A 26488-nucleotide genomic window follows, 5' to 3' on the forward strand; every position below is an offset into this window, starting at 1 on the left:
CGTATTACCCTGGGGTTAGGCTGGATGTATTACCCTGGGGTTAGGCTGGACGTATTACACATCATGAATCACTCCCTTGGTTGTTGACAAAAACAGACTAAAAACAGCTCAGGCTGCAGCAGATATATCCATATTAATAACCATATCCAATTCACACCTGACTTTTCTGGGGATTCTGTACTGTAATAATGAGGGAGCAGGAACTCCGTAGCCCACAGCAACGGGGACTGGAGCAGAGGAGTGGATTTAAACAGGGCTTTATAGTCTCAGGATTTGTCTTCAGATTATATATATATATATATATATATATATACACACAGTTGAAGTCAGAAGTTTACATACACCTTAGCCAAATACATTTAAACTCTGTTTTTCACAATTCCTGACATTTAATCCTAGTAAAAATTCCCTGTCTTAGGTCAGTTAGGATCACCACTTTATTTTAAGAATGTGAAATGTCAGAAGAGAATGATTTATTTCAGCTTTTTATTTCTTTCATCACATTCCCAGTGGGTCAGAAGTTCACATACACTCAATTAGTATTTGGTAGCATTGCCTTTTAAATTGATTAACTTGGGTCAAACGTTTCGGGTAGCCTTCCACAAGCTTCCCACAATAAGTTGGGTGAATTTTGGCCCATTCCTCCTGACAGAGCTGGTACAACTGAGTCAGGTTTGTAGGCCTCCTTGCTCGCACACGCTTTTTCAGTTCTGCCCACAACTTTTCTATAGGATTGAGGTCAGGGCTTTGTGATGGCCACTCCATTACCTTGACTTTGTTGTCCTTAAGCCATTTTGCCACAACTTTGGAAGTATGCTTGGGGTCATTGTCCATTTGGAAGACCCATTTGCGACCAAGCTTTAACTTCCTGACTGATGTCTTGAGATGTTGCTTCAATATATCCACATAATTTATTAAAGCCACATAAATCTATTTTGTGAAGTGCACTAGTCCCTCCTGCAGCAAAGCACCCCCACAGCATGATGCTGCCACCCCCGTGCTTCACGGTTGGGATGGTGTTCTTCGGCTTGCAAGCTACTGCCTTTTTCCTCCAAACATAACAATGTTCATTATGGCCAAATAGTTATATTTTTGTTTCATCAGATCAGAGGACATTTCTTGAAAAAGTACGATCTTTGTCCCCATGTGCAGTTGCAAACCGTAGTCTTGCTTTTTTATGGCGGTTTTGGAGCAGTGGCTTCTTCCTTGCTGAGCAGCCTTTCAGGTTATGTCGATATAGGACTTGTTTTACTGTGGATATAGATACTTTTGTACCTGTTTCCTCCAGCATCATCACAAGGTCCTTTGCTGTTGTTCTGGGATTGATTTGCACTTTTCGCACCAAAGTATGTTAATCTCTAAGAGACAGAACGCATCTCCTTCCTGAGTAGTATGGCGGCCGCGTGGTCCATTGGTGTTTATACTTGCGTACTATTGTTTGTTCAGATGAACGTGGTACCTTCAGGTATTTGGAAATTGCTCCCAAGGATGAACCAGACTTGTGGAGGTCTACAAATTTGGCTGATTTCTTTTGATTTTCCCATGATGTCAAGCAAAGAGGCACTGAGTTTGAAGGTAGGCCTTGAAATACATCCACAGGTACACCTCCAATTGACTCAAATGATGTCAATTAGCCTATCAGAAGCTTCTAAAGACATTACATAATTTTCTGGAATTTTTCCAAGCTGTTTAAAGGCACAGTCAACTTAGTGTATGCAAACTTCTGACACAGTGAATTATAAGTAAAATAATCTGTCTGTAAACAATTGTTGGAAAAATTACTTGTGTCATGCACAAAGTAGATGTCCTAACCGACTTGCCAAAACCATAGTTTGTTGACAAGACATTTGTGGAGTGGTTGAAAAACTAGTTTTAATGACTCCAACATAAGTGTATGTAACCTTCCGACTTCAACTGTGTGTGTGTGTATATATATATATATATATTATTTTTTTATGTCATTAAGTAAGGTGCCTCCTGTCCTTGGATGATAATCAAAAAGCAAAGTAACCGCAAACTAATACCACAGAATAAGAATTACTCCCCTGAATCTCCAGCACATTGTCTGTACATTATAAAACCACCATTGGATTTTAAATTGATTCATAGGCCCAGTAAAGATCTGAAAAGAGCGGGATTGTATATGAAAGGGATTAGACTGTATATTTCTCATCCGCTACGCTGAGGGAAGATGTACACCCAAGGTTGTAGAGACAACAAGCTGCAACAACTTTCACAGCTCTAAAAATATGTTTATGATGATGTGCCAGACATCTGCGTATTGTTACCAAGGCAACTGGAGCCTGGTCGTCTGGCAGTCATTGTGTTTTTGTGGCTCAGTGCCTCCACAGAATGGTGGTGGCCAGATAGACACAAGCTCCTCAGCAAACCTGTTGAGATCATGTGCAACTGAAGCTTAAGTGTGCCAGTCCACTAGATGCAGAATTTGCATTGGAAATACTTAGGGATAAAATGAATGGTGTCTTATGAGTCCAACCATAGATGATGTATATGTCTAAAAGAAAATTCTATATGTGAGTATGTTAATGTATAATTAACACATACTGTGTACAAAACATGAAGAACACCTTCCTAATATTGAGTTGCACTCCCTGTTGCCCTCAGAACAGCCTCAATTTGTCGGGGCACGGACTATACAAGGTGTCGAATGCGTTCCACAGGGATGATGGCCCATGCTGACTCCTATGCTTCCCACAGTTGTGTCAAGTTGTCTGGGTGTCCTTTGGGTGGTGGACCATTCTTGATACACACAGGAAACTGTTGAGCATGAAAAACCCAGCAGCGTTGCAGTTCTTGACACACTCAAACCGGTGCGCCTGGCACCTACTAACATACCCCGTTTAAAGGCACTTAAATATTTTGTCTTGCCCATTCACTCTCTCAAGGCTTAAAAATCCTTATTTAACCTCTACGGGACGGTTGAGTTAACGTGTGCTAATGTGATTAGCATGACTGTTGTAAGTAACAGCAAACTTTCCAGGACATAGACATGTCTTATGGGCAGAAAACTTAGAATTTTGTTAATCTAACTGCACTGTCCAATTTACAGTAGCTATTACAGTGAAAAAATACCATGCTATTGTTTGAGAACAACAAAAAACGTATCACGGCAACTGGTTTGATACATTTAACTCTGAAGGTAAATAATGTACTTACATTCAGTAATCTTGCTCTGATTTGTCATCCTAAGGGTTCCAGAGATATTATGTAGCTTAGTTTTGTTTGATAAAATCAATTTTTATATTAAAATGTAGGAACTGGGTTCTACAGTTTGAACCCCTGCTGTCTCTGGCTCCACACCCACCCCGCCCGGCCATCTAGATGTGTGAAAGTTAGTGTATAAGCTAATGATCCATCATGTATGACATTTCTGGGAGTGTGGAAACTTACATTTTTTATTAGCATATGATTTTTGTATGTTCTCCATAGTTATGTACTTAAAAATGTATCAATTGATGAATTCGGCACATTTGGGCGGACTTGATTCAAAATAGTCCAGTATTGCAATGCTTCACTTGATCAATCTGAAACTTTACACACACTGCTTCCATCTAGTGGCCAAAATCTAAATTGCGCCTAAACTGCAATATTATATTGTGGCCTTTCTCTTGCATTTCAAAGATGATGGAACAAAACAAAAAAAAGAGAACGCATGTTTTTTTGTTTGTATTATTTTTTACCAGATCTAATGTGTTATATTCTCCTACATTAATATAACATTTCCACAAACTTCAAAGTGTTTCCTTTCAAATGGTATCAATAATATGCACATCCTTGTTTCAGGTCCTGAGCTACAGGCAGTTAGATTTGGGTATGTCATTTTAGTCGAAAATGGGGGGAAAAAAAGGGTACGATCCTTTTAACCTGTTTCCTCCCCTTCAAATTTTTACATTTTAGTCATTTAGCAGACGCTCTTATCCAGAGCGACTTACTGTTAGTGAGTGCATACATTTTCATACTGGTCCCCAGTGGGAATTGAACCCACAACCCTGGCGTTGCAAGCGCCATGCTCTACCAACTGAGATACACGGGACGATATACACTGATTGGAGTGGATTTATCAGGTGACATCAGTAAGGGATCATAGTTTTCACTTGGATTAACAACCTGCAAAATCGGCAGTGTATCAAATACATGTTCTCCCCACTGTATATGTACACACTGTACTTCTCCATTATATACTTCTCCATTATTTAGACAGCATATGCTGCCCACTAGTGCTTACAGAGTACTATAGCACAGGCTATGAAAAAAAATAGGATTAACCTGGTCAGTCTATGTCATGGAAAGAGTTTCTAATGTTTGTACACTCAACTTACCTGGTAAAATAAGGGTAAAATAAATATAAATACATTTGTGGTATCTAGCTCTATTTTCTTAAATACTTTTTTATTTACATAGTTGAATGTGCTGACAACAAAATCACACAAAAATTATCAATGGAAATCAAATGTATCAACCCATGGAGGTCTGGATTTGGAGTCACCCTCAAAATTAAAGTGGAAAACCACACTACAGGCTGATCCAACTTTGATGTAATGTCCTTAAAACAAGTCAAAATGAGGCTCAGTAGTGTGTGTGTGGCCTCCACGTGCCTGTATGACCTCCCTACGACGCCTGGGCATGCTCCTGATGAGGTGGCGGATGGTCTCCTGAGGGATCTCCTCCCAGACCTGGACTAAAGCATCCGCCAACTCCTGGACAGTCTGTGGTGCAACGTGGCGTTGGTGGATGGAGCGAGACATGATGTCCCAGATGTGCTCAATTGGATTCAGGTCTGGGGAACGGGCGGTCCATAGCATCAATGCCTTCCTCTTGCAGGAACTGCTGACACACTCCAGCCACATGAGGTCTAGCATTGTCTTGCATTAGGAGGAACCCAGGGCCAACCGCACCAGCATATGGTCTCACAAGGGGTCTGAGGATCTCATCTCGGTACCTAATGGCAGTCAGGCTACCTATGGAGGGCTGTGCGGCCCCCCCAAAGAAATGCCACTCGACACCATGACTGACCCACCGCCAAACCGGTCATGCTGGAGGATGTTGCAGGCAGCAGAACGTTCTCCACGGCGTCTCCAGACTCTGTCACGTCTGTCACATGTGCTCAGTGTGAACCTGCTTTCATCTGTGAAGAGCACAGGGTGCCAGTGGCGAATTTGCCAATCTTGGTGTTCTCTGGCAAATGCCAAACGTCCTGCACGGTGTTGGGCTGTAAGCACAACCCCCACCTGTGGACGTCGGGCCCTCATACCACCCTCATGGAGTCTGTTTCTGACCGTTTGAGCAGACACATGCACATTTGTGGCCTGCTGGAGGTCATTTTGCAGGGCTCTGGCAGTGCTCCTCCTTGCACAAAGGCGGGGGTAGCAGTCCTGCTGCTGGGTTGTTGCCCTCCTACGGCCTCCTCCACGTCTCCTGATGTACTGGCCTGTCTCCTGGTAGCGCCTCCATGCTCTGGACACTACGCTGACAGACACAGCAAACCTTCTTGCCACAGCTCGCATTGATGTGCCATCCTGGATGAGCTGCACTACCTGAGCCACTTGTGTGGGTTGTAGACTCCGTCTCATGCTACCACTAGAGTGAAAGCACCGCCAGCATTCAAAAGTAACCAAAACATCAGCCAGGAAGCATAGGAACTGAGAAGTGGTCTGTGGTCACCACCTGCAAAACCAGTCCTTTATTGGGGGTGTCTTGCTAATTGTCTAATTTCCACCTGTTGTCTATTCCATTTGCACAACAGCATGTGAAATGTATTGTCAGTGTTGCTTCCTAAGTGGACAGTTTGATTTCACAGAAGTGTGATTGACTTGGAGTTACATTGTGTTGTTTAAGTGTTCCCCTTATTTTTTTGAGCAGTGTGTGTGTGTGTGATAGCCAATCAGGCTTTGGCACATCTGGAGTTATATATATATATATATATATATATATATATATATATATATATATATATATATATATATATATATATATATATATATATATATATATATATATATATATATGTATATATGTGTGTGTGTGTGTGTGTGTATAACTCCAGATGTGCCAAAGCCTGATTGGCTAGACTGCCCTGAGGTGGTATGTGACATCAGAGCTATGAATGCAAGGGAATACAGAGGACCTGTGGAAGTCTAGTTCAAGTTATTTAGATACCTGGTCATGATCAAACCATTGATTATAACACCACAATAAATATATACCATTATGCTGTCCTTAGTGAAAGTCATGAAAATAAGTTACATTAGTTATGATTTTTGTGTGATATGAGTCAGAATATAAACAGATATTATGTAGTGAGTCCCTATGTGTATTGGCCTTTCAAATGCCAATAAGGAATATCTCCTTGTTTTCCTTTGTGCAATTTCAGAAACGTGTAAACGGTAAGTAGTCTGAATATGATCCTTTATAGCATATTGTTAGTTTATTGACCCATTTTTTTGGGGGGTGTGGGGGGGGGGGGTCTATTTGTATTCAAGCTTTACAAAATGTACATCAATGTAAGTACAAAGATTTTACCATATCCCAACCACCCCACAACACATCCACCCTCCCCCCAACCCCCCCAGTCCCTTCCCTACCTCTCCGCCCTACCTCAGTCCACCCACCTCGATTCCCTCCCAACCACCCATCCCAATAACCCCATATCCCCAACCCACCCCACACCCTCCCTCAGTTCGGTCCTAGAAAACAAAGATATCACAACAAATCAACAAACAAAGAAGAATACAGGACAAAAAGTATTTCTCACACACAACTCAATACAGATTCAAGATACAAAAACAGAAATAAGTAAATAAATTATTAGTAAACCTTATACAAACTTGCTTGGACTGGATAGCACTATATTGATGACTGTACCTATTATGTGATTTTTTACTTCTTTTTTTGTCGTTTTAGCAGACGCTCTTATCCAGAGCAATTTACAGTTAGTGAGTGCATAAATTTTTCATACTGGCCCCCCGTGGGAATCGAACCCACAACCCTGGCTTTGCAAGTTTACATTACATTTTAGTCATTTAGCAGACGCTCTTATCCAGAGCGACTTACAGGAGCAATTAGGGTTAAGTGCCTTGCTCAAGGGCACATTTACGTCATTTAGCAGACGCTCTTATCCAGAGCGACTCACAAATTGGTGCATTCACCCTATAGCCAGTGGGATAACCACTTTACAATTTTTTTGGGGGGGTAGAAGGATTACTTTATCCTATCCCAGGTATTCCTTAAAGAGGTGGGGTTTCAAATGTCTCCGGAAGGTGGTGAGTGACTCCGCTGTCCTGGCGTCGTGAGGGAGCTTGTTCCACCATTGGGGTGCCAGAGCAGCGAACAGTTTTGACTGGGCTGAGCGGGAACTATGCTTCCGCAGAGGAAGGGGAGCCAGCAGGCCAGAGGTGGATGAACGCAATGCCCTCGTTTGGGTGTAGGGACTGATCAGAGCCCGAAGGTAAAGAGGTGCCGTTCCCCTCACTGCTCCATAGGCAAGCACCATGGTCTTGTAACGGATGCGAGCTTCAACTGGAAGCCAGTGGAGTGTGCGGAGGAGGGGGGTGACGTGAGAGAACTTGGGAAGGTTGAACACCAGACGGGCTGCGGCGTTCTGGATGAGTTGTAGGGGTTTAATGGCACAGGCAGGGAGGCCAGCCAACAGCGAGTTGCAGTAATCCAGACGGGAGATGACAAGTGCCTGGATTAGGACCTGTGCCGCTTCCTGTGTAAGGCAGGGTCGTACTCTCCGAATGTTGTAGAGCATGAACCTGCAGGAGCGGGTCACCGCCTTGATGTTAGCGGAGAACGACAGGGTGTTGTCCAGGGTCACGCCAAGGCTCTTCGCACTCTGGGAGGAGGACACAACGGAGTTGTCAACCGTGATGGCGAGATCATGGAACGGGCAGTCCTTCCCCGGGAGGAAGAGCAGCTCCGTCTTGCCAGGGTTCAGCTTGAGGTGGTGATCCGTCATCCATACTGATATGTCTGCCAGACATGCAGAGATGCGATTCGCCACCTGGTTATCAGAAGGGGGAAAGGAGAAGATTAGTTGTGTATCGTCAGCGTAGCAATGATAGGAGAGGCCATGTGAGGATATGACAGAGCCAAGTGACTTGGTGTATAGGGAGAAAAGGAGAGGGCCTAGAACTGAGCCCTGGGGGACACCAGTGGTGAGAGCACGTGGTGCGGAGACAGCTTCTCGCCACGCCACTTGGTAGGAGCGACCGGTCAGGTAGGACGCAATCCAGGAGTGAGCCGCGCCGGAGATGCCCAGCTCGGAGAGGGTGGAGAGGAGGATCTGATGGTTCACAGTATCAAAGGCAGCAGACAGGTCTAGAAGGACAAGAGCAGAGGAGAGAGAGTTAGCTTTAGCAGTGCGGAGAGCCTCCGTGACACAGAGAAGAGCAGTCTCAGTTGAATGACCAGTCCTGAAACCTGACTGGTTCGGATCAAGAAGGTCATTCTGAGAGAGATAGCAAGAGAGTTGGCTAAAGACGGCACGCTCAATAGTTTTGGAAAGAAAAGAAAGAAGGGATACTGGTCTGTAGTTGTTGACATCAGTGGGATCGAGTGTTGGTTTTTTGAGAAGGGGAGCAACTCTCGCTCTCTTGAAGACGGAAGGGACATGGCCAGCGGTCAAGGATGAGTTGATCAGCGAGGTGAGGTAGGGGAGAAGGTCACCGGAGATGGTCTGGAGAAGAGAGGAGGGGATGGGGTCAAGCGGGCAGGTTGTTGGGCGGCCTGCAGTCACAAGTCGCAGGATTTTATCTGGAGAGAGAGGGGAGAAAGAAGTCAAAGCATAGGGTAGGGCAGTGTGAGTAGGACCAGCAGTGTCATTAGACTTAACAAACGAGGATCGGATGTCGTCAACCTTCTTTTCAAAGTGGTTGACTAAGTCATCCACAGAGAGAGAGGAGGGGGGGGGAGGGGGGGAGGATTCAGGAGGGAGGAAAATGTGGCAAAGAGCTTCCTAGGGTTAGAGGCAGATGCTTGGAATTTAGAGTGGTAGAAAGTGGCCTTAGCAGCAGAAACAGATGAAGAAAATGTAGAGAGGAGGGAGTGAAAAGATGCCAGGTCGGCAGGGAGTTTAGTTTTCTTCCATTTCCGCTCCGCTGCCCGGAGCTCTGTTCTGTGAGCTCGCAATGAGTCATCAAGCCACGGAGCTGGAGGGGAGGACCGAGCCGGCCGGGAGGATAGGGGACACAGAGAGTCAAAGGATGCAGAAAGGGAGGAGAGGAGGGTTGAGGAGGCAGAATCAGGAGATTGGAGGGAGAAGGATTGAGCAGAGGGAAGAGATGATAGGATGGAAGAGGAGAGAGTAGTGGGAGAGAGAGAGCGAAGGTTGCGGCGGCGCATTACCATCTGTGTAGGGGCAGAGTGAGTAGTGTTGGAGGAGAGCGAGAGAGAAAAGGAAACAAAGTAGTGGTCGGAGACATGGAGGGGAGTTGCAGTGAGATTAGTAGAAGAGCAGCATCTAGTAAAGATGAGGTCAAGCGTATTGCCTGCCTTGTGAGTAGGGGGGGACGGTGAGAGCGTGAGGTCAAAAGAGGAGAGGAGTGGAAAGGAGGCAGAGAGAAATGAGTCAAATGTGGACATAGGGAGGTTGAAATCCCCCAAAACTGTGAGGGGTGAGCCATCCTCAGGAAAGGAACTTATCAAGGCGTCAAGCTCATTGATGAACTCTCCAAGGGAACCTGGAGGGCGATAGATGACAAGGATATTAAGCTTAAATGGGCTAGTGACTGTGACAGCATGGAATTCAAATGAGGAGATAGACAGGTGGGTTAGGGGAAAAATTGAGAATGTCCACTTGGGAGAGATGAGGATTCCTGTGCCACCACCCCTCTGACCAGATGCTCTCGGGGTATGCGAGAACACATGGTCAGACGAGGAGAGAGCAGTAGGAGTAGCAGTGTTTTCAGTGGTAATCCATGTTTCCGTCAGCGCCAGGAAGTCGAGGGAATGGAGGTTAGCATAGGCTGGGATGAAGTCAGCTTTGTTGGCAGCAGAACGGCAGTTCCAGAGGCTGCCTGAGACCTGGAACTCCAGGTGTGGGGTGCGTGCAGGGACCACCAGGTTAGAGAGGCAGCAGCCACGCGGTGTGAGGCGTTTGTGTAGCCTGTGCAGAGAGGAGAGAACAGGGATAGGCAGAGGCATAGTTGACAGGCTGTAGCAAATGGCTACAATAATGCAGAGGAGATCGGAATGAAATGAACTAAACATCTGGAAGAAGAGAGAGCAGGGCCTCCCTCATCAAAACTTCCACCTCAGAAACTATAATTGTTTCACTGAACCACCCGAACAAAAACTCTCCCAACTTCCACCTTTAGAAATCAGAATTGTTGTGAACCACAGCGGTTCAATGTTTAAAGGAGTAGACTCAACCCACTTTATTCAGCAAGTGCCATGCTCTACCAACTGAGCTACTGGGAATTCTTCCTAGGAAACCTTAAAGCATCTCATCAGAGGGGAGCCTCTACAAGGTACTGAAGTATGATTATAAATGGTTGCCATGTTCTAACAAATGTATCATTGGAACCCCTAAGAGAATACTTAATGTTCTCAAGCTTTAGGAAACACATTACATTGTTGAGCCATTGAGAAGTAGAGGGGGTCTGAGCAGACTTCCACTGGAAAATAATGATACGTCAAGCTAATAAGGATGTAAAAGCAACAATATCGGCATGTTTGGGGTCCAAGGAGAACAAGTCTTCTGGAATACCAAAAACAGCTATCAAGGGACATGGCTGCAGGTTAATTTCAAGCACCTCAGATAAACATTTAAAAATAGAATCCCAGTAATTTTGTAGTTTATAGCATTGAATGAACATGTGACTAAGGTCACATGGTGAGACATGACATCTATCACACTCATAATTTACATTTGGATATATTTCAGACGATCTGGATTTGGAAAAATGCACTCTATGTAAAACCTTAAATTGTATGAGACCAAGACGAGTACAAGATGTAGTGGAGAGTACATCCCACCACTCGTTACATCCCACCACTCGTTACATCCCACCACTCGCTACATCCCACCACTCGCTACATCCCACCACTCGCTACATCCCACCACTCGCTTCATCCCACCACTCGCTACATCCCACCACTCGCTACATCCCACCACTCGCTTCATCCCACCACTCGCTACATCCCACCACTCGCTACATCCCACCACTCGCTACATCCCACCACTCGCTACATCCCACCACTCGCTTCATCCCACCACTCGTTACATCCCACCACTCGTTACATCCCACCACTCGCTTCATCCCACCACTCGCTTCATCCCACCACTCGCTACATCCCACCACTCGCTTCATCCCACCACTCGCTACATCCCACCACTCGCTTCATCCCACCACTCGCTACATCCCACCACTCGCTTCATCCCACCACTCGCTTCATCTCACACATTTCCCGTTCCCAAGCAGATTTAGTTTTGTTGGTGGAGTGCTTGTCCAATGACATAATACACAGATCTGAGAAATGACTGATTTATGTTGATGTCACTTTACCGATGTGGATGTGGTGGAGGAGTCAAGCGCAGGAAACAGAGGTTAGTCCAACAAGACTTTAATAGTCTAAATAACACGAGTAGAAAACCCCGACCTCGAAAATACACGAAGTGGCGAGGGAAAATTACGCACACGCGTAAAACACTAAACATGAAACACAACGGAAAACAAGCACGTAGCATAGACAAAGTGGCAACAAAATAACAACACACAATTACCCTAGAGCAAAACAAGGAACTTATAAGACACGTAATCAACACCCAAACAGACACAGGTGTGACAGACAGACAAAAGCAATCAAATACAGAAACATAGAGCGGTGGCAGCTAGTACTCCGGGGACGGCGAGCGCCGAAGCCTGCCCGAACCAGGAGGAGGAGCAGCCTCGGCCGAAACTGTGACAGTTGAGGTAATATAGTCAATATGCCATCCCAGGGTTGGCAAGGGGGTGGAGCAGGGAAGCCAGGAAATTGGAAGGAGACACAATGCCTAATTTGAAGGTAACGGAAAGAGTGAGATGGCGAGTATTTAGAGGCCAGGATGGGAAAACCTAGAATAAAATCAATTTACATATGTCTTGGAAGGACTTAATACCGTTCCTTGTCCAGTAAAAGAAAGCATGATCTATTAGGGAAGCAGGGAATACGTTATTATTATCAATAGGATCCATAGTAGATGCAGAGGAGAATTTAAAATGCAGTCGAAACTGGTACCAAATCTTAAGTGTGGAAAGCGCTACAGAATTGCCAGTATAGAGAGTGGGGCATGCTGGGAGAGGAGCTGAGTAAAGAAGGAAGAGAAGCAGAAATACAAGAATGAGCCTCTAGGTGGCACCATGGGGTATCTGGAGTATGGAACCAGAATGGCAATTTCTGAAAGTTGGCTGCCCAGTAACAGTATAAAAAGTTGGGTAGTGCAAGCCCTCCACTAAACTTGCATCTCTGAAGTGAACATCTACTGACTCTGGGTACCTTTCCTCCCCAGATAAATGTGGTAACATCCTAATTGATTGGCTAAAAAATAAACTTAGGTAAAAACAATGGGATAGATTGAAATAGATAAAGGAATTTGGGTAAACTGTTCATTTTTACAGCATTACTCCTTCCTATAAGTGATAGTGGTAAGCTACCCCAGCTCTGAAAATCAGATTTCATTTGCGTAAGGAGGGGAGCAAAGTTTTCAGAAAAAAGAGCATGTAATGAACGAGTTACGTTCATGCCAAGGAATTTGAAACCAGAGCGGCTAAGCTGAAAAGACAAGTCTGTCTGCTGAAGCTGTAGCACTGCTGGATTGATTGGGAAGCACTCACTTTTCTGGAGATGCAGCTTGTAACTGGAGAAGGAGCCGAAGTTCTCCAGAATAGAAAGGATAGAAGGTAAACCGGTTACAGGGTTATTTACAGTGAGGGGGAAAAAGTATTTGATCCCCTGCTGTTTTTGTACATTTGCCCACTGACAAAGACATGATCAGTCTATAATTTTAATGGTAGGTTTATTGGAACAGTGAGAGACAATAACAACAAAAAAATCCAGAAAAACGGATGTCAAAAATGTTATAAATTGATTTGCATTTTAATGAGGGAAATAAGTATTTGACCCCTCTGCAAAACATGACTTAGTAATTGGTGGCAAAACCCTTGTTCGCAATCACAGAGGTCAGACGTTTCTTGTAGTTGGCCACCAGGTTTGCACACATCTCAGGAGGGATTTTGTCCCACTCCTCTTTGCAGATCTTCTCCAAGTCATTAAGGTTTCGAGGCTGATGTTTGGCAACTCGAACCTTCAGCTCCCTCCACAGATTTTCTATGGGATTAAGGTCTGGAGACTGGCTAGGCCACTCCAGGACCTTAATGTGCTCTTCTTGAGCCACTCCTTTGCTGCCTTGGCCGTGTGTTTTGGGTCATTGTCATGCTGGAATACCCATCCACGACCCATTTTCAATGCCCTGGCTGAGGGAAGGCGGTTCTCACCCAAGATTTGACGGTACATGGCGCCGTCCATCGTCCCTTTGATGCGGTGAAGTTGTCCTGTCCCCTTAGCAGAAAAACACCCCCAAAGCATAATGTTTCCACCTCCATGTTTGACGGTGGGGATGATGTTCTTGGGGTCATAGGCAGCATTCCTCCTCCTACAAACACGGCGAGTTGAGTTGATGCCAAAGAGCTTGATTTTGGTCTCATCTGACCACAACACTTTCACCCAGTTCTCCTCTGAATCATTCAGATGTTCATTGGCAAACTTCAGACGGGCCTGTATACAGTGGGGGAAAAAAGTATTTAGTCAGCCACCAATTGTGCAAGTTCTCCCACTTTAAAAAGATGAGAGAGGCCTGTAATTTTCATCATAGGTACACGTCAACTATGACAGACAAAATGAGAAAAATAAATCCAGAAAATCACATTGTAGGATTTTTAATGAATTTATTTGCAAATTATGGTGGAAAATAAGTATTTGGTCAATAACAAAAGTTTCTCAATACTTTGTTATATACCCTTTGTTGGCAATGACACAGGTCAAACGTTTTCTGTAAGTCTTCACAAGGTTTTCACACACTGTTGCTGGTATTTTGGCCCATTCCTCCATGCAGATCTCCTCTAGAGCAGTGATGTTTTGGGGCTGTCGCTGGGAAACACGGACATTCAACTCCCTCCAAAGATTTTCTATAGGGTTGAAATCTGGAGACTGGCTAGGCCACTCCAGGACCTTGAAATGCTTCTTACGAAGCCACTCCTTCGTTGCCCGGGCGGTGTGTTTGGGATCATTGTCATGCTGAAAGACCCAGCCACGTTTCATCTTCAATGCCCTTGCTGATGGAAGGAGGTTTTCACTCAAAATCTCACGATACATGGCCCCATTCATTCTTTCCTTTACACGGATCAGTCGTCCTGGTCCCTTTGCAGAAAAACAGCCCCAAAGCATGATGTTTCCACCCCCATGCTTCACAGTAGGTATGGTGTTCTTTGGATGCAACTCAGCATTCTTTGTCCTCCAAACACGACGAGGTGAGTTTTTACCAAAAAGTTCTATTTTGGTTTCATCTGACCATATGACATTCTCCCAATCCTCTTCTGGATCATCCAAATGCACTCTAGCAAACTTCAGACGGGCCTGGACATGCACTGGCTTAAGCAGGTGGACACATCTGGCACTGCAGGATTTGAGTCCCTGGCGGCGTAGTGTGTTACTGATGGTAGGCTTTGTTACTTTGGTCCCAGCTCTCTGCAGGTCATTCACCAGGTCCCCACGTGTGGTTCTGGGATTTTTGCTCACCGTTCTTGTGATCATTTTGACCCCACAGGGTGAGATCTTGCGTGGAGCCCCAGATCGAGGGAGATTATCAGTGGTCTTGTATGTCTTCCATTTCCTAATAATTGTTCCCACAGTTGATTTCTTCAAACCAAGCTGCTTACCTATTGCAGATTGTCTTCCCAGCCTGGTGCAGGTCTACAATTTTGTTTCTGGTGTCCTTTGACAGCTCTTTGGTCTTGGCCATAGTGGAGTTTGGAGTGTGACTGTTTGAGGTTGTGGACAGGTGTCTTTTATACTGATAACAAGTTCAAACAGGTGCCATTAATACAGGTAACGAGTGGAGGACAGAGGAGCCTCTTAAAGAAGAAGTTACAGGTCTGTGAGAGCCAGAAATCTTGCTTGTTTGTAGGTGACCAAATACTTATTTTCCACCATAATTTGCAAATAAATTCATTAACAATCCTACAATGTGATTTTCTGGAATTTTTTTCTCTCAATTGGTCTGTCATAGTTGACGTGTACCTATGATGAAAATTACAGGCCTCATCTTTTTAAGTGGGAGAACTTGCACAATTGGTGGCTGACTAAATACTTTTTTCCCCCACTGTATGTGCTTTCTTGAGCAGGGGGCCTTGCGGGCGCTGCAGGATTTCAGTCCTTCACGGCGTAGTGTGTTACCAATTGTTGTGTTGGTGACTATGGTCCCAGCTGCCTTGAGATCATTGACAAGATCCTCCCGTGTAGTTCTGGGCTGATTCCTCACCGTTCTCATGATCATTGCAACTCCACGAGGTGAGATCTTGCATGGGGCCCCAGGCCAAGGGAGATTGACAGTTCTTTTGTGTTTCTTCCATTTGCGAATAATCTCACCAACTGTTGTCACCTTCTCACCAAGCTGCTTGGCGATGGTCTTGTAGCCCATTCCAGCCTTGTGGTGGTCTACAATCTTGTCCCTGACATCCTTGGAGAGCTCTTTGGTCTTGGCCATGGTGGAGTGTTTGGAATCTGATTGATTGATTGCTTCTGTGGACAGGTGTCTTTTATACAGGTAACAAGCTGAGATTAGGAGCACTCCCTTTAAGAGTGTGCTCCTAATCTCAGCTCGTTACCTGTATAAAAGCCACGTGGGAGCCAGAAATCTTTCTGATTGAGAGGGGGTCAAATACTTATTTCCCTCATTAAAATGCAAATCAATTTATAACATTTTTGACATGCGTTTTTCAGGATTTTTTTGTTGTTATTCTGTCTCTCACTGTTCAAATAAACCTACCATTAAAATTATAGACTGATCATTTCTTTGTCAGTGGGCAAACGTACAAAATCAGCAGGGGATCAAATACTTTTTTCCCTCACTGTACATAGCATCATATAATTCATTTCCAAAGACACAAGTAGGCATACCAGATTACAAATATGTGATTACATTGGCAGAACTGGGAAGAAGTGGAATAATACAATACGTGTGGTGAATACCAGTAGTGTTGTTGCTGACAAGCACAGTAATTACCCTATATTTTAGCCCATTGTTAAGAATGAGAATTGTTCCACTGACTAAATAAAGTAACTAAATAATAAAATCTCCTGAAGTCAAGACGACATAAATCTGCCCCTACAACCTAACCAAATTATGTTTCTATTTATTGTCCCCCCTCTAGAATCAAGCTTACACTTTTGGGTTCACAATCTGTTTGTCAAAAGGATTTTCATAGTTACAAGTCAGGTCACCCTACCAAACTTCCCTGCTAAAACATACTGTAGTTCTGTCTGCTGCCTTTTCGTTGTCACAGCCTAAACGCAAATCACCAAACGAGGGGACTAATGCAAGTGTAGAATACATCGACTTTAGTACATGCTGTCAAAAGGCTGCATTCTGCAATAGGGACTGAAGTAACAGCAACCTAATTTTGTTGACAACATTGTACATAAAACAGCGCTACCGTGCTAATCTTTTTAGTTTTCTAAACTCAGCAGAGAACGTTCTCTCTCGCCATTAAATTCCACTGTCATCTTGAGGGGCGTTGCTTTAAAACATGTATCCAATCCACTTGATCCCTTATATAACTAGACCAATCATATGCTTCAATGTGCCTCGGTTCACGGTGCTGTGGCAACACAGGACAATGATTGAGGTTCCGCTGGTGATGTTAAATTGCAGGCAAAGACGGTCCGATTTCAAAACAATTTGGAGCACAGTTGAAAAGTTAACGCGCTGACTATAGAATGGACTAATTAGAAAAATAAAACCAGTACTTTCCAATGCGTTAGATATAAGAGGTGTGCTGTGAGAAGAGGGTAAAATGAGTGTCACGGCCAATATCTGGGTTGGCAGCTCTGCATCGCCCTCGGATGAGCTACTTCTGCACTGTTTACCACGCTTGCCAAATCAGAACAAAAAATCAAACTGATCATGCAATATAATATGCCTTTGATGTATTTTGGACAATTTTCAATGATGTTGACTACTTTAAACGTCGTCTTCTCCAGAACCGCTGGACTGCTCGGCACCAAATGTTGGTATATAGCATATGGATGCACAACTTCAAACGCACTATTTTCCAAGACTCTAGCTGAAACAATATAGCCACTATAAGCATTGAGGTTGCAGACCACACCATTTTGTATACAGTGGGGAGAACAAGTATTTGATACACTGCCGATTTTTGCAGGTTTTCCTACTTACAAAGCATGTAGAGGTCTGTAATTTTTATCATAGGTACACTTCAACTGTGAGAGACGGAATCTAAAACAAACATCCAGAACATCACATTGTATGATTTTAAAGTAATTAATTTGCATTTTATTGCATGCCATAAGTATTTGATCACCTACCAACCAGTAAGAATTCCGGCTCTCACAGACCTGTTAGTTTTTCTTTAAGAAGCCCTCCTGTTCTCCACTCATTACCTGTATTAACTGCACCTGTTTGAACTCGTTACCTGTATAAAAGACACCTGTCCACACACTCAATCAAACAGACTCCAACCTCTCCACAATGGCCAAGACCAGAGAGCTGTGTAAGGACATCAGGGATAAAATTGTAGACCTGCACAAGGCTGGGATGGGCTACAGGACAATAGGCAAGCAGCTTGGTGAAAAGGCAACAACTGTTGGCGCAATTATTAGAAAATGGAAGAAGTTCAAGATGACGGTCAATCACCCTCGGTCTGGGGCTCCATGCAAGATCTCACCTCGTGAGGCATCAATGATCATGAGGAAGGTGAGGGATCAGCCCAGAACTACACGGCAGGACCTGGTCAATGACCTGAAAAGAGCTGGGACCACAGTCTCAAAGAAAACCATTAGTAACACACTACGCCGTCATGGATTAAAATCCTGCAGCGCACGCAAGGTCCCCCTGCTCAAGTCAGCACATGTCCAGGCCCGTCTGAAGTTTGCCAATGACCATCTGGATGATTCCAGAGGAGGAATGGGAGAAGGTCATGTGGTCTGATGAGACAAAAATAGAGCTTTTTGGTCTAAACTCCACTCGCCGTGTTTGGAGGAAGAAGAAAGATGAGTACAACCCCAAGAACACCATCCCAACCGTGAAGCATGGAGGTGGAAACATCATTCTTTGGGGATGCTTTTCTGCAAAGGGGACAGGACGACTGCACCATATTGAGGGGAGGATGGATGGGGCCATGTATCGTGAGATCTTGGCCAACAACCTCCTTCCCTCAATAAGAGCATTGAAGATGGGTCGTGGCTGGGTCTTCCAGCATGACAACGACCCGAAACACACAGCCAGGGCAACTAAGGAGTGGCTCCGTAAGAAGCATCTCAAGGTCCTGGAGTGGCCTAGCCAGTCTCCAGACCTGAACCCAACAGAAAATTTAAGGATCTGGAGAAGGTCTGTATGGAGGAGTGGGCCAAAATTCCTGCTGCAGTGTGTGCAAACCTAGTCAAGACCTACAGGAAACGTATGATTTCTGTAATTGCAAACAAAGGTTTCTGTACCAAATATTAAGTTCTGCTTTTCTGATGTATCAAATACTTATGTCATGCAATAAAATGCAAATTAATTACTTAAAAATCATACAATGTGATTGTCTGGATTTTTGTTTTAGATTCTGTCTCTCACAGTTGAAGTGTACCTATGATAAAAATTACAGACCTCTACATGCTTTGTAAGTAGGAAAACCTGCAAAATCGGCAGTGTATCAAATACTTGTTCTCCCCACTGTCCATCTGGCCCTTCATTGGACACTGTTAACAAACCTCCAAACAAGCTTCAATGCCATACAACACTCCTTCCGTGGCCTACAACTGCTCTTAAATGCTAGTAAAACTAAATGCATGCTCTTCAATCGAACGCTGCTCGCACCCGCCCACCCGACTAGAATCACTACTCTCGGCAGGTCTGACTTAGAATATGGACAACTACAAATACCTAGGTGTCTGGTTAGACAGTAAGCATCTCCAATTCAAAGTTAAATCTAGATTCAGCTTCGTATTTTGCAACAAAGCCTCCTTCACTCATGCTGCTAAACATGTCCTCGTAAAACGGACAATCCTACCGATCCTTGACTTCGGCGATGTCATTTACAAAATAGCTTCCAACACTCTACTCAGCAAATTGGATGTAGTCTATCACAGTGCCATCCGTTTTGTCACCAAAGCCCCATATACTACCCACCATTGTGACCTGTACGCTCTTGTTGGCTGGCCCTCACTACATATTCGTCGCCAAACCCACTGGCTCCAGGTCATCTATAAATCACTTCTAGGCAAATCCCGTCTTATCTTAGCTCATTGGTCACCATAGCAACACCCAACCGTAGTCTGCGCTCCTGCAGGTATATCTCACTGGTCATCCCCAAAGCCAACACCTCCTTTGGCTGCCATTCCTTCCAGTTCTCTGCTGCAAATGACTGGAACGAACTGCAAAAACCTCTGAAGCTGGAGACACTTATCTCCCTCACTAACTTTAAGCATCAGTTGTCAGAGCAGTTTACCGATCACTGCACCTTGTACACAACCCATCTGTAATTAGCCCACTACCTCATCCCCATATTGTTATTTACATTGTTATTTATTTTGCTCATTTGCACCCCAGTATCTCTATTTGCACATCATCTTCTGCACATCTATCACTCCAGTGTTAATACTAAATTGTAATTATTTTGCACTATGGCCTATTTATTGCCTTACCTCCATAACTTACTACATTTGCACACACTGTATATAGATTTTCTATTGTGTTATTGACTGTACGTTTTGTTTTTGTTTATTCCATATGTAACTGTTGTTTTTATCGCACTGCTTTGCTTTATCTTGGCCAGGTCGCAGTTGTAAATGAGAACTTGTTCTCAACTGGCTTACCTGGTTAAATAAAGGTGAAATAAATAAATAAAAATACATATTTTTTCCTGTCCAACAGCGCCACAAAGTGGCCAAACTCACAAATTTCACAGATCAAGAGACACAAAAATGTGCCCGATATAGCGCCAACCTGTGGTCGATATGAAGGCGATTGCATATGTTGAGTCTTGACAGTGTTTGCAACATGTGTACTAAGTTTTATTACAATACAAATATCTGTGACCGATGTATAGGCATTTCTGTGCGAGACCATGCCCAAATGAATGTTTATTGGTCACTAGCGGTCATGTTGTTTGACATACTAGCCTGGACAACAGTGCGTTGAGGGACCTTGGTCTATAGATGCCATATATCAAGTTTCGTGCAGATCGGTAATTAGTTGTCAGAGGAGTAGCGTTTTAAGTGTTTTTACAAAATGCAAAATGGTTGAAAATGCATCATGGTGGATTTTATGGGTCCTTGAGGCAAATTTGTTCATTGTGAGGAGAGGGACATGCATACCAAAACAGGACTGTAGCTCAAACGGGATGAGGGGCGTGAGCTTTTAAAGTTAGCATTTTCAGTCACTTGTTATAGTCCCACCATGCAGCCAATTGGCATGGCATTGCATGAGAGGGTGTGGCCCATGGCCCTTTACCATCATGTCAAGTTGGGGCGTCCTAGGGCTTACCACCTCACGAGAATTTGTCATGTTATTTTCGTTGGGGGAAGAACCATGTATAATAATGATGAATGCCAACAAATACAATAGGGTTTCACCGGCTTCGCTGCTGAACCCCTAATGACAAATCCAATAGCCATGAAGCACAGTGATCCCCAATAATGTGGTTATTATTATTTCCAGACCTAAATTATCTCCAATGAAAGCATCATGGCAAAATCTTCCAACATCATTATCTGTATATTATAATACGTTAATGGCCATTGTGTTGCCCCAAGAGGCATAGAAAGAGGTTAGTATCTTCCTGGTTAGCATGTGAAGATCATAAGCGCCTAATCATAGGCTCCTCACCATTATTGTAACTTAGAACACTGTGGACGTTTGCTTATCTGAGTAGCTCAGTACATTATCATACAATGAGCAGTGGATGCCATTCTATGTCTATGGGGTGTCGTGCTTCTTTAATGTAGATACATTTGTTTGAGTTAAACATTATTCCGCCCTGATTAGAGGTGGTTTAAATGGCTTGGTTATCCCTCAAAATGATACGCAGGCCCAAGCATGCATGGTAATCTGTGCCAATTTCTTTTAGACCTCTTTAATTTAATATTTTATAGTCCCCTGTAGCTCAGTTGGTAGAGCATGGCGCTTGCAATGCCAGGGTTGTGGGTTCGTTTCCCACGGGGGGCCAGTATGAAAAATTTATGCACTCACTAACTGTAAGTCGCTCTGGATAAGATCGTCTGCTAAATGACGTAAATGTAAATGTTTAAGGCCATGTTTGATGGCTGCCATTGGCAGTGCCAGTGTGCCCATTTTACAGTGGCCCGACTGACCCTGTGCAGAACATGTCCATCTGTCTGGGAGTCAACGAGGGCATGCAGTGGCAAACCTGCCTGCAGGACGACGAAGGAGAAAGACCTTTCTGGTAATTACTCTGTGACATCCTTTAAACAGCTTCCAGCCAACTCTGAGGACAGTGAGATGTTTCTGAAGGTTCATTGAGTTTGGAGCATGCTTCATGGATTGCATCAGAGAGTGAGTACCACATATTTGCTGTTTATGCTCATACAAATTCTCATTTTTGGAGTAACATTCACTTTGAAGGGGAAAAATTAGAGAATTTAGGCTAACATATAAATGTATTGTTATGACATTGAGATGTGTGTGCATTTTATCGAATGAGGACAATGTTTTGGTTGGGTTCATAGAGGGGAATATTGTAGCCAGAAATATTGCGAGCACAGTGTGGTCTGAGACAAGCTCATTGTTGGTGTAAGCAAAGTGCTCCATATATCACTGTTAGGAGCTGCCATAATAAATACTGGTCTGTGTCAACAGTGCACATAGACTACTGAGAAATAGAGCTCTGTTTACTCAAACACGGCATGGATTAATTTATATCATCACAGTGTAGTGGACAGCATTTTGATACATACAAAAGTTATGAAAGTAGTTATGAAAATTTGCGATATGAGTTGATAGGCTATTTAAATAGACATATTTTGTAAATTCATGCATTGAGTCCCTATGTGTGTCTTGACCTTTCAAATGCCAATAAGAAACAGTGCCTTGTTTTCCTTTGTGCAATTAATGTGTAAACGCTAAATAGTCTGAATATGATCCTTTATACTTATAGCATAGTTGTTATTTTTACAGATTTTATTTTGTTCATTTCATGAGTGTGTTTCAATGTAGTCTTTAGTGCAATCTGTGGTAACATGCTGACCTCTGGTGGCTGCCTTCTGAACTGCCATCAGATCCAAGTCCATCTCCACTCATCGACGTACTCTGGGTTGACATCAGGGTCATGCTAAGTGGTGCATACTGTAGCATAACATTTTGCAACAGAAGACAAATATCTGTATTCTTATTGGACAAGTTCAGGTAGTACAGCTCCGTTCCACTCTACTTCAACATGTTTTTTACCTACTGAACACAACCCAGTTTATAACCCAATACAACTACAAGGCCTGAGGGAGCTCATTTTACTAATGTGTTCTATCCATAACAGTCTAATTGATAAACCCATAGCTGTGAAGCACAGTGAGCCCCAATAATGTGGTTGTTATTATTTCCAGGCCTGCGTTATCTCTAATGACCGCATCATGGCAGACTCTTCCAACATCATTATCTGTATATTATAATACGTTAATGGCCATTGTGTTGCCCCAAGGGGCATAGAAAGAGGTTAGTATCTTCCTGGTTAGCATGTGAAGATCATAAGCGCCTAATCATAGGCTCCTCACCATTATTGTAACTTAGAACACTGTGGACGTTTGCTTATCTGAGTAGCTCAGTACATTATCATACACTGAGCAGTGGATGCCATTATATGTCTATGGGGTGTCGTGCTTCTTTAATGTAGATACATTTGTTTGAGTTAAACATTATTCCGCCCTGATTAGAGGTGGTTTAAATGGCTTTGTTATCCCTCAAAATGATACGCAGGCCCAAGCACGCATGGTAATCTGTGCCAATTTCTAATAGACCTCTGTACGACCATGTTTAATGGCTGCCATTGGCAGCGCCACTGTGCCCATTTTACAGTGGCCCGACTGACCCTGCGCAGAACATGTCCATCTGTCTGGGAGTCAACGAGGGCATGCTGTAGTAAACCTGCCTGCAGGAAGACGAAGGAGAAAGACCTTTCTGGTAATTACTCTGTGACATCCTTTAAACAGCTTCCAGCCAACTCTGAGGACAGTGAGATGTTTCTGAAGGTTCATTGAATTCGCAGCATGCTTCATGGATTGCATTAGCTAGTGAGGGGAATACAGTTACACTTTATTTGGGTAGTCTGGATAGTCCATCTGTAGATGATCTACAGATGGTCATACTATCAACACACTATCTGTTGATAAGCAACTGCTTGCTAAGGTTATGGTTAGGTTTAGAATAAGGGTTGGGGTAAGGGTTAGGGTTAGTAGATAATTAGTTGAAATGTTACTGATAGTCTGTAGAGCCTCTACAGATGGATTATCCAAATAAAGTGTTACCGGGAATACTTTAGCCTGAAGTATTGCAGCACAGTGTGGTCTGAGACAAGATGATTGTTGGTGTAAGCAAAGTGCTCAACATATCAGCGTTAGTAGGTGCCATAATAAGTACCATAATAAGTACTAGTCTTTGTCAACAGTGCACATAGACTACTGAGAAATAGAGCTCTGTTTACTCAAACACGGCATGGATTTCTTTATCATCACATTATAGTGGACAGCATTTTGATACATACAAAAGTTATTTTTATGCAATACAGAAATATTTGCAGCACTGAATTAATAAGAAATACGGAAGTTTAAACCAGAACCTCTTTTAATTTAGTGTCCAAGAAGAAAAAGTAACATGAGCATTTTACAGGACAGTATGACCTTTTACATTTCAATTAGTCAGCAAGTCCCATTCATAGTCCTTCTGTAGGAGAATAATGTATCATAATGGCACACTCTATCAAAGTTAAAAGGAGCTCTATGACAATACAATGCTTCATAGATCACATTTAGATTAATCTTCTACACCAGACAGTCATTATTTAGCGCCTTTATTACAACATAAATCTTTAGGATCGTGCACCCAAATGGAGTCTGTAGCTATTCATAATATTTCTCCATAAATCAACAAATGAATTACAACAGGAGTTAGATAAAGCGAACAAATATTGTAGACAGCCAAATTGACTATTTGCAGTAATAAACCTCTTGATGATTGGGAACAGATTTCTGCCGGTAATTACAAGTCATCTGGATATCCCTGATCACTTTTTCACCTCATTTGATTTCTCAGCAACAACTGACGGAGATCCATTCAGTTTCAAGACAGAACATATTTACAATAAGTAAAAGCAGCTGAAGGTGAAATGTTTGTCTGGATCAGTTCTTTCAGAGGACAGACGGAAGTCCAGACAGACAGACTCTCGTCACGTCACAATTTGTTTCACAAGTTGTGCACATTGTATCCTTTGAGTGTCTAGTCTTCCACTGGAGGTGAAATTTAACGTCAGGAAATATTTCTCCTTCAAACCTGCGTTTTAACATTGTCCCGAACACTTCCTTCGCCTTCTTCCGGAAGTGTCTCCCCACAATGACGTACAGGAAGGGGTTGATGGTGCTGTGGGCATACGCCAGGTAGGTGGACAGCTGTACGCTAATGTCCAGAATGTGACCCCAGAGGCACCCTGGCGTGACCTGGAAGTAATCCAGTGTGTCCAGGAAGCGCACCACCTGGTAGGGCGTCCAGCAGATGAGGAAGACCGCGAGGACAGTCAGGACCAGTTGTGTGGCCTTCCTCTCTGACCTCACCCCGGGAGATTTTCTGATCTGACCATCTTTCAGAGTGATCACGATGTGGCGACTGCAGTACGCCACCACTATCGCCGGAAGTAGGAACCCAACAACGTTATTGGTGATGTTGCGCCGGATCTCCCATTCCGGATGGGGGTAGGCCAGGATACAGGCCATCACCCCAGCCGTGGCCACGTATTTCACACTGCGGAAGACCAGGATGGGCAGACTCAGCAGGAACCCCACGATCCATATCCCCAGGCAGATGCGCTTGGCCCAGGCCGCCCTCCGCAGCCGGCTTTGGCACATGGGCCGGACCAGAGCCAGGTAGCGATCGACGCTAACCAGCACCAGGAAGAAAACACTACAGTAGTAGTTCATGGAGATGGCCACGTTGACCAGCTTGCATATGGGCTCGCCGAACTCCCAGTGGTAGCCGTTAGCGATGGTAGTAGCCCAGAAGGGTAGACAGGACACCATGACCAGGTCTGCAGCTGCCAGGTTGCCCAGGTAGACATCAGCCACGGTGCATGGCTTCCTCTGCAGACAGAAGACACAGAGGACCAGGCCGTTGGCCACCATGCCCACCACACTGAGCAGAACCATGTAGACTGGCTGGTAAGAGGAAAGCCAGTCCCAGGCTGCTGTGTAGTTGGTACAGTTGGAGGGGTCCAATTCGGTCCAGTCCAGCTTTGAGTCTGGGCCCTCAGTGGGGAGGAGCCCCTTGGTTGTGTTCAGGAACATTGGGAAACTGGACAAAAATAATGTTTTATCTACATCTTTTTCCCATGTTTTTTCACAAGGTCAAGCATGTTGGAACAATCATTGAACTGCGACATCCTTAGGAAAAAGAGGCAACACATGAGAATCCACCAGTGGAGACTGGTGGGAGGAGCTATAGGAGGAGGGGCTCATTGTAATGGCTGGAATGGAATATATGAAACAGAGTCAAACGTGGCTTCCATATGTTTGATACCGTTCCATTGATTCCATTCCAGCCATTACAATGAGCCAGTCCTCCTATAGCTCCTCCCTCCAGCCTCTGGAAGCCACATAAGGAGTGTTTCCTTCACTCTCCGGTCATACTTATTACTTTTAACAGTGGAAAAGTTCAATACTGGACTTGAATAATGAGAAACAGATACCAGCGTAATGTTTCACTGATGCTCAGGAACCTCTCAAGTCTGCTAACATTTAGTAGACTTTGATTCATTCTGACAATAAAATAATTGTAATGCCATGACTTGTAAGTTGGTCCAATACATAACTGAAGCAATAGCACATTTCAAAACTGTTCAAATAAGCTCAGACCTCTGTTTAGCTTCTGTGTGCGTCCTCTGTCTGTGCTCAATGTTCATACAGTATTCCTTTTCCTGACCACAAACATGGCCCATACATTATATGTTGAGGATCCAACAGGTTGTATCCAACGTTTTGCTATTTTTAACTT

The 26488-nt window shown here is 43.9% G+C and overlaps 1 pseudogene across 1 annotated transcript; it reads right to left on the minus strand.

The window, feature by feature from the left end:
* Positions 1 to 24674: 24674 nt before the first annotated feature.
* LOC311106557 (B2 bradykinin receptor-like) lies at positions 24675 to 25782 on the minus strand (annotated as a pseudogene). Its single transcript has one exon. The product of its transcript is annotated as a B2 bradykinin receptor-like (transcript).
* Positions 25783 to 26488: the final 706 nt, after the last annotated feature.

This window comes from Coregonus lavaretus (assembly GCF_964263955.1).
Source record: "Coregonus lavaretus genome assembly, chromosome: 31".
NCBI lineage: Eukaryota > Metazoa > Chordata > Actinopteri > Salmoniformes > Salmonidae > Coregonus > Coregonus lavaretus.